Here is a 10,684-nt window from a genome sequence, read left to right as displayed (position 1 = left end):
TGATGGCTTGTCAGCGTGGGACAAATGAATATTGGTACCGACGCCATGGTGAACTAAAATGCATGTTACGGAATTTAGGAACACCAACATGGTTCGTTACCCTAAGCTGTGCGGAGTACGCTTGGGATGATTTACTGGATTTTCTACGAGAGGCAAATTCAAACATTAAAAACATCGAATACAAGACAGCAGGAGAACTGTGCTCATTGGATCCGGTTAATGTTTGCAGATATTTCAATCATAGATTTGAGGCTATGATGTCCTTCATCTGCAATAAAAAAAATCCACCTCTTGGAGAAGTAGTAGATTTCTTTTGGAGAAAAGAGTACCAGGCAAGAGGTGCTCCTCATATTCATATGCTGTTGTGGATCAAGGATGCCCCAAAGTTTGGAACAGATACTGATGAAGCAGTGTTATCTTTCATTGAAGAATATGCAACATGTGCTATACCAAAAAGCACAGAAGAGAAAAAGTTAAAGGAGCAAGTTTTACGTTTCCAAAGTCATCGGTGTGGAAAATACTGTCGACGGAAATACAAGAGCAAAGATAAATACTACACTAAATGTCGATTTGGATTTCCTAGACCTGTTCTTTCAAATGGAAGAGTCAACAGTTTTATGTCAGCTGTGAGACATACTATCACAAGAAAATCACCTAAGAATACCTACAACCTAAAAAGAAAAGAAGAATCAAAAAATATAAATGACTACAACCCAGTCATTTTATCCATGTGGAATGCTAACATGGATATACAGTATGTAGCTGACAATTCCATTGCTGTTGCTCGATATGTAACGTCTTACATTACGAAATCAGAAAAAACAGAATTGAAGGAAATGTGGGAAGAGATTTCTCACGAGAAGACTGTCAGTAAGAAGCTGTACAGTTTCAGTTTGAAGATGTTATCGCATCGAGAAATTGGATCCGACAAATGTTCAGATAGGTTATCTTCTGCAAGTCTCTACTCGAAGTCAAGAAGAATAATTTGGGCAAGTTTAGGCCTTGCAGCAATGAGAAATCGGGTACTGAAATCTGTTGGAGAAATTGAATATTTGGCCGAGAATGACCCAGAAAGTACAGATATTTTGAAATCAAACATGTTGGACACATATTATCCCAAGAGAAGTCAACATCTGGAGAACATGTGTCTCTATGAAGTGCTGCAGAACTACATTTATTCACGGAAAGCCGCAGAAGACATCAACAATGGAAAATATAAAGTCGTTGGTGAGGAAGGATGTTTGTTGAAGCAAACAAAAGGAAGTTTGATAAATCACAGGAAGCTGAGTTGCGACACTACTGACAAGAAGGAATTTTACTACTTGGCTCTTTTACAGTTGTTTAAACCATGGCGTACAGAGGATGAACTACTGGGAGAATTTCAAAGCTATGAAGATTCTTTTAATGCTTGCAAAGACAGCATACAATGCAGTACATTCTCAAGTTATCTGCAAATGTTAAATGAAGAAATTGAACAGGAAACTACAATTGCAGCAGAAATAGCTAGAGACAGTTCTCAGGACAGCCAAAGTTCAGGAACACTCAGTCAAGATCCCCTAGGACAACCAATCGTTGAAAATGAAGCATCAATAGCCATGAATGAAGTGGAAACGGCTATGAATCAAGCTCAAGAAGAATTTATAGACTTAGAAAATTTGGAAAGACAACTGAATCAAGAGCAGCAACAAATTTATGAAGAGATCAGAAACAAAATTGATCACGGATTTCTACATGAAAAAAAAGAGTGCTCATGCACATCATTTCATCCAATCAGGATGTATGTAAGCGGACAAGCTGGAACTGGAAAAAGTTTCCTTATAAAAGTCATCAGAAGCTACCTACAGCAAAAAACAGATTCTACTTTGTCTTGTGTGGTTACTGCTCCAACTGGGTTAGCAGCATATAACATAAAAGGAATCACTTTACATCGTTTGCTAATGTTACCAGTGGAGCATGAGAACAAAATACAATACAACAAGCTAACTGGAGAAGCATCCTTGGAAGTTTCAAGAGTATTGAAGAAGATGCAAGTTCTCATTATTGATGAGGTGAGCATGGTATCAAACTTAATGCTTGCCTTTGTGCATTTAAGAATGCAGCAAATTTTGAAGACAGACTATGACATGTTATTTGGTGGAAAACACGTCATAGTTTTTGGAGATCTTTTGCAACTTACTCCAGTTAAAGGACAACCAGTGTTTAATACTGTCACACATGAAGACACGAAGAAGTCATTGGGAAGCATCGGAAATACAAATATTTGGTCCTTCTTTGAGTACAAGGAACTTACTACTAATATGAGGCAAGCAAGCGATGAAGAATATGGAAGTATTCTGAAAGATATCAGAATTGGACTACTCACAGAAGTTGGCAAAAAAGCATTACAGAGTCGGCTGCTACATAATTTATTTCCAAAGGAAGAAATAGTTGCAGAGAAAATATACAAGAACATTGCAGAAAACAAAAGTGTCATCTGCTTAATGCCAACTCTACGTGAATGCTCAATATTTAATGAGGAGCTTTTGAATTGGAAAAGGAAGAGATCAGGATATTGGAAGCAGTGGACAAAATTGAGGATGGAAGAATTACTGTCACAGTAACAGGCAAACTGAAAAATAAATTGGACTCACTAGAGAAGAACATCTCCAAAACAGCTGGATTAGAAAAAAATCTATATGTTTGCATGAACTGTAGAGTATTTTTAAGAAGAAATTTGGATGTTGAAAAAGGTTTAGTTAATGGAGCTATGGGAAGAGTTGTGGGTTTTATTAATTATCAGAAAAAAGATGGAATTGAATGTTTAAAAATAAAATTTGATCAGATAGAAGAAGTTAAAGATATTTGTCGTTGTACAGTTCGTTTCATGCTTGTGAAAGACTTATATGTACGTAGGAAGCAGTTTCCGTTTTCTCTAGCATATGCTGTAACTATTCACAAGTCTCAAGGATTGACTGTAGATTGTGCATTTGTGAACATTGGTTCAACTGTGTTCAAAGAAGGTATGGCATATGTTGCTTTGTCACGAGTGAAAACATTAATAGGTTTATTCATGATAGACTTTGATGATTCAAAAGTTAGTGCTGATACAAACTGTGTAAAGGAGTATAATAGATTAAGAAGAAGCTATGCTCCTCATTTAGGTCAGTATCCTGTGTTGGAGAAACATGTAGTTTCTCGTAAAAGAAAAAATGAGAATATCTGTAATGAAGATGTAGAGAAGAGGAAAAAAAAGAGGAGTGATGTAATTGCAAGCAAAAAGAAAAAGGAAAATGAAGAACAGGTTGTAGGATGTCATTTTGAAAATAGCTCTGGTGTCAACTGCTACGCAAATGTAGTGCTGAATGTTGCATTTTATCTGGAAAGTTTGCAAGAGCAGATAATAGTAAATCAGGGAAAAAGATTCTGGTCTGAGCTGAGTCTCCTTTTTCAAAAGCTGAGTAAAGATAAAACTCAAATAGAAAGTGCTACTGAAATTAGAAAACTTTTAGATATATGTTCAGGACGAACACAGTTTTCTCAAAATGAACAGCAAGATGCACACGAATTTTTGATGTATTTTCTTCAAGTACTGGAAGTAGAAGAAGTTGCAATTGATATTTTATTTGGTCTCTCTTATAAATGGGAACATAGTTGTGAAAACTGTTATAATATATGTGGCTCTAATGTTGATAATGAAAGGTTTATTTATTTGACATTGCCAGAGAGTAAAACAGTCACTTTTGCAAAATTAGTTAAAGATGCTAATCATAGCATGAAATGCGGTGAGTGTAAATCTGACATGTTTTCAACATTAATTTTAAAGGAATACGGACAGTATGTAATTTTAATGATGCAACGATGTAGAGCTGATGGTTCAAAATTGGATACTTTAATAAAGAAGTTTACAGGACAGCAATTATCAATTTCAGGAAAAACTTTTGTAACTGTTGCAATAATTTTCCATGATGGACCTACTGTTACTTCTGGACATTACACAGTTTATCTTAAATGTGAAAAAGGCTGGACACTGTGTAATGATTCCCAATTGATTTTCAAATGTTTGCCTTTTGATTTAGCAAATTCCTATCTAATCTTCCTGAAACCTAAATTTTAGAGAGACTTGGCAAGATCTGGACAAAATAATTTTACCATTTTACTGGATTACCATTGGAATTTTCTAAAAAAAAGATTTTTTAAATTATCATTTGGCCTAATGGAAAGATAACCAATTGTAATGTGGACTTTTTTAATTTTTAATGAAACTTTCAAAAACCAATAATTTAGAGATAATCGGTAACATCTGCACAATTTAAATTTTGGAATGTTATTGGAGTGCCATTGGAAATTTTTTCAAAAATGATTTTAAAAATTACTATTTGGCCATGCGGAAAAGTAACCAATTCTATTGTGGACTTAATAAATTATTCAAAAAATTTTCGTGAACCAAAATCTTACAGAGAATCGGTGAGATCTGGACAAATTAAACTTTAGAATTTTATTGGATTACCGTTGGAAATTTAATCCAAAAAAAATTTTAAAATTACTATTTGGCCTAAAGGAAATGGAATCAGATGTATTGTGGAGTTATTTGAGATATAATATTGTGATTATACTTCTGAAACAAACATATCAGACGGTATTTTAAAGAAATAAGTATTGGTATTAGATGATATTTTTTTAGAATATTATGTATTTTTTATAATGTTAAGTTTAAGTAAAAAGAGATTCTGGGCTTTTTGAATACAATCTTTGAGATTGTTATTTTTTTTTGCCCGCTGTAAAATGATGAATGCAATTGCTTTCACAATTTATAGTGAAATGCAATATATTCTGAAAACAGCAAAAATAAGGCAAAAATATTTTTTGATAAATATGTAAATATGTGTACTGTATTATAAAATGTTTTAAAAATATTAATACTTTTTTCTTTTTTTTCAGATTGATATAGAAAATTTTCGAAAACTAGAACCATTTTTAAAGCAATTGTTTTTTTAAAACAAATGAATAAATATTTTTTTGAGTGGGTATGGTAAGTCAATAATAATAATTGTAGTCTCTCAAGGACCTTGTAATGTGATAATTGATTTTTAGTGTTTTTTTTAAAAAAAATAAAAAAATTACGCGCACCGTACGCGTACGGTAAAAAAAAAAAAAAAAAAAGTTTTTAAAAACATATATAAAAAATAGATGAAAGGTAAGGTTGGCTCTTAAAAGAGCTGTTGTGTTCATGCAGGGACAGAGGAAAGAAAGATTGGGAATATTAGACGGTACGACAAGTGTGCTGATCTATTTTACTGTTCACTAGGGAAACACTGGTCTCCCTATAAGTAATTAGATCGTGACAATGGGCGCACCGTACTTCAACCCTCGCAAACCGAGGGTTAATTTCCAGAGGGCCAGCAAAAGGAGATGCTCCCCCCACAGATGAAGGGCTCACCTGACCTGCAGAAGAAGGAGTCAGCCCTGCAGATGATGGTCCAGGCTGAGCTGCTGTGGATGTGCTTGGTTCACTTACTGAAGGGTTACCTCCAGTAAGTCGAGCATGTGTCCTCTTGTGTACATCCTTGAGGTGCCTCATCATGGTATGATTCCCAAAGGAATACTTCCTGTCAGGATTACCTCTTGAAAGTACACGCTTACACAGCCTACAAGTTACTAAGGGTGCATTTACCTTTTGCTGGCCTTCAGGAAAAGTAAAATAATCCCATACATAAGAAGTCTTTTGTTTCCTCGCTCTCTGCCTCAAGGTAGTGCTGCTAGTGCTAGCCTCACTCTCAGAAGGGCTCTGCTGGTCTGCCATCGTATTACAAAGACAACCCAGCTCCTTCTCCTAAGGGATCACAAGCAGAAATGAGGGGAATGGGTGTGGTGTAGGAGAGTTCTAGAACTGAAAGTAGTTTCAACCAATCAAAAGTTGTGTTTCATGATCACATGACCTACCGTACGCTTACGGTACGCTTACGGTACGCTTACGGCAAAAGTACGCATGCGCGTAAAAAAGACACGCGCTTGCGCGCATGCGCATAACAGTCACTACCCGACACTTCCGCGTAACGTGCGCGTGTAGCGTACACGCGTACGCGTCCCACGCGGAGTACGCGCGGCTACGCAAATTGCGTAACTATACGCAAACAGCGTAGATAAATTACGGGCGTTGCGTAAACCGTACGCTTACCGTAAGCTTACGGTACGTGTACTAAAATTTTTTTTTAAAATTTAACCATAGTCTTTATAAAAGGTTAGAACATTAAATTAAAAATATGTTTAAAAAAATAGAAGAAAAAAAAATAGCATTTAAAAAACCTTGCAAATTCACTGAAAGAACCATGGGTTTCACACGCGTTATAGTTAGGATTTAGCATTTAAAAAACCTTGCTAATTCAATGAAAAAACCATAGGTTTCACACACGTTATAGTTAAGAATTAGCATTTAAAAAACCTTAGAAATTCAATGAAAAAACCAAAGGTTTCACACACGTTATAGTTAGCTGGACATTTTACTCGTAAAAAACCATTGAAATTCCCCCGTTATAGTTAGTTAAGCTAACTATAACTCGCGCGCCCGCAATGCACTGCTGATGACGTCACATATTACATCACTCATGACATGGTCAGTGACATCACTCATGACATCACTGATGACATCTCAAATGACATCACTGATGACATCACTGATGACATCATCCTTGTGATAGAGTGGCAGACCTCCTCTCACCCTAATATAACCTTTGATACACACATTTATAAATAGAGACTACAATTTTCAAAATAATGGACATACCAATACCAGTTACAACAACCTCTTCAGTAATTCTAAGATCCACATACACATCCACTCATTCACCAACAGTCCTATACAGTCACTCATACATGTACTCACTCATCATATGTACTCATACACCTATACATCCTGTTACACAATGCCACTCATCCGTAGAGTTACTCACACACATAGTCACTCATGCTAATAAAGAATCAAACATCCATTTACTTGCATATACAGTTATACACACACCACCACACTTACTTCTACGGAAACTTGCACATACTTAGTCTTTTAAACAATCACTTATAGAAACACATACTTATTCACACAGGAACTCTTTCAATCTCTCACTCTCACATATACTCACTTATATACACCAATAGTCACATATACTAGTTTAAAACATATGTAGTTACTCATAAAGACACTGTAGAGACAGTCATTCACTCACTAACACACCCATACACACACTCATCCACCCATGCAGTCCTGCATACATACTATCTTCAACACATACAAACAGTGAGTCACTCATTCATGCACCTATGCACTACGTAATACCCCCCACCGAACCATACAGACACTCAGACTCATACTCAAAAAAACAACTAATAACCTATATAGACACCCATGTAGCTGCTCACCAACCCATGCGGCCACTTATACACAAAGTGAGAGACTGATACAGATATATACATATTTAAACATTACTCACTAAGCCATGTATTCACTATGGTACACCTAATCAGTCAGTTACACAATCAATTTTTCAAAAACAAATCATCCATTTAGACACTTATATACCCATTTATTCTTCCATCGACCTTGAGATATACATATATAAAACATATTTAATTTTCAGAAAAACACACATTCACGGGATGATGTCATCAGTGATGTCATCAGTGATGTCATTTGAGATGTCATCAGTGATGTCATGAGTGATGTCACTGACCATGTCATGAGTGATGTAATATGTGACGTCATCAGCAGTGCATTGCGGGCGCGCGAGTTATAGTTACCTGAACTAACTATAACACCTGGTTCCTCCTACCCAGAGGGGACAAGGTCTATATTCAAGATTCTTTCTCGTACGCAAGAAGGGCAAGAACGAATTCAGACCCATTCTCGACTTGCGGCAAGCGAACAAATGGATCCGCAGAGAAAAGTTTTGCATGTTATCCCTGCATCAGATCTACCCTCAGCTGCATCAGGGAGACTGGCTATGTGCCATTGATCTGCAAGACGCATATTTTCATGTGCCCATAGCAAGGAAACATCGCAAGTTCCTACGGTTCCTGGTTGGCACCAATCACTACCAATATGCAGTGCTGCCCTTCGGCCTGAAGTCAGCGCCCAGGACTTTTTCAAAATGCATGGCAGTAGTCGCACACCTCTGGAAGAGCAAAATGTTCGTCTATCCATACCTGGATGACTGGCTGATCAAGGCAGCCACGTTTCAGGAAGCACAACTGCATTTCAACAGGACGTCCGTTCTGCTGAATCGCTTGGGTCTATACATCAATCTCTCAAAGTCTGTCCCGACTCCTGTCCAGTGTCTGCAGTATCTGGGAGCCTCCATCGATACTCGCAAGGCAAGCGTGTGTCCTTCGGAGGAGAGACGCTTATCAATCCTTCGGAAGGCTCAGACTCTCAGGACCATACCCTTCCCGACGGTGAGGAAGGTGTCCTCTCTCCTGGACTCCATGGCCTTGTGCATTTTTCTCACTCCTCATGCACGCCTCCGAATACGGCCTCTGCAGGAATGTTTTGAGGATCAGTGGAACCAGAAAGAGGGGAGTTGGGAGGACAGGATTATGTTGTTGCAGCAAGCCATCCAGTCTCTACGATGGTGGTGCTCTCCACACAATCTCCTCAGAGGGTCTCTTTCCACAAGGAGATTCCAACACAGACCATCGTGACAGATGTGTCTCTCCACGGCTGGGGTGCGCATTTGGATCACCCACAGATACAGGGCAGGTGGTCCGTGAAGGAGTCTATGTATCACATCAACTTCCTGGAACTTCGAGCTGTTCACTTGGCACTGAAAGCTTTCCAGCCTTCCTTTCGCACCAGTTCCCTTCTTGTACAGACAGACAACACAACAACGATGTTCTATCTAAACAAGCAGGGGGGATCCCACTCTCGCCCACTGTCTCGGGAGGGCGATCTGGCATTGGCTTTTGGCCAGGGACTTGACCATCACAGCGACTCACCTCCCGGGTGTGTAAAATGCACAGGCAGATGCTCTCAGCAGACTCGTTCTCGAAAATCATGAGTGGGTTTTAAACGACGAGGTGGTGCAAGAAATATTCGAAAGATGGGGAACTCCGGAGGTCGATCTGTTAGCCACCGCGGAAAACAGAAAGTGCGCGACTCCGCCTCCAGGTTCTACCAGCCAGGGACGCTGGGGAATGCACTGTGGATCAACTGGTCAAACAGCTTTCTCTACGCTTTTCCACCCATTCCCCTGATCCCGACAGTGTTGATCAAACTTTCCCAATCACGGGCCAAGATGATCCTCATTGTTCCGGAGTGGCCCTGTCAGTGGTGGTTCACCGATCTCCTACACTGGTCTCTTCTGCCGCACCTTCGGCTTCTGTGTCGGCCGGACCTTCTTACGAAGTTCGGAGGACAGATGGTGCAGCCCAACCTCTCGTCGTTGAATTTGGCAGCATGGCTCCTGAGCTAGTGCAGTATGGACATTTATATCTCCCTCAGAACTGTATGGAGATATTAAAAGAAGGGAAAAAACCATCTACACAGACTTCCTACGCATATAAATGGAAGAGATTTTGCATTTGGTGTGCCACGAAGAATGCAGATCCTACCTCCTGCAAGGAGGATGTCATTCTTCCTTATTTGCTGCGTCTGGCTCAATTTGGCCTGAATTTTCATTCCATTAAAGTTCACCTAGCAGCTTTAACTGCGTATAGGAAATGTCCTTCACAGACTTCCTTTTTCCAACTCCCAGTCATCAAGGATTTTCTGGAAGGTTTGAAGAAAGTGTTTCCTCCTATTAGGCGTCCTTCTCCTCTGTGGGAGATTAATGTAGTGCTTTCTAGACTGATGCGGGAGCCTTTTGAGCCCATTCATAAGGCTTCTCTCCAGCATCTGTCCTGGAAGGCAGCTTTCCTTGTCGCCATAACATCGGCTCACAGGGTGAGTGAAATCCAGGCTCTCTGTTGTCAAGAGCTTTACATGGTGTTTCATTCTTCTAAGGTAGTCATGAGGACTCACCCTAAATCCCTTCCAAAAGTAGTATCGGAGTTTCATGTGAATCAAACGATTTCTTTACCCACATTTGTACAGCATCCTTCCTCTCCTGCTGAGAGATCCCTTCATTCTCTCGATGTTAGAAGGGTTTTGAAGTTCTATTTAGATAAGACTAAGGAGATTCGTAGATCGGATCAGTTGTTTGTGAACTATGGCTCTGTCAGGACTGGTCTTGCTACCGCCAAGCAATCCATCTCCAGGTGGATCGTGTCCTGTATTCAGTTGTGTTATCAGAAAGCCAACAAGACTCTAGATAGTAAGCCTAAGGCTCACTCTACCAGAGGTAACGCTGCTACTGCGGCTTTACTCTGTAACATCCCTTTTGCAGAAATCTGTAAGGCTGCCACTTGGAAGTCAGTCCATACCTTTACTAAACACTACTGCCTGGACTCTGATGCCAGGGCAGATGCTCAGGTTGGGCAGGCTTCACTGAGGAATCTATTTACACAATAATGGGTCTGTTTGTTTCTTCCACCGCTGGGGTTTGTTGTTTGGGGATGGGCTTGCTATTCTGTTCACTTGATTATGACAATACACAGAGATCCCCTACTACAGATAGAGTCGTTTCTTACCTGTAACTCCAGTTCTGTAGTAGGGGTATCTCTGTGATAGTCATAAGCAACCCGCACTCCTCCCCGGTGGATGAAACAGTATGTCTAGAAT

The sequence above is a fragment of the Triturus cristatus genome, chromosome 8 (assembly GCF_964204655.1).
Source record: "Triturus cristatus chromosome 8, aTriCri1.1, whole genome shotgun sequence".
Classification (NCBI taxonomy): Eukaryota; Metazoa; Chordata; class Amphibia; order Caudata; family Salamandridae; genus Triturus; species Triturus cristatus.
Note: the sequence above shows the minus strand (reverse complement) of the source record.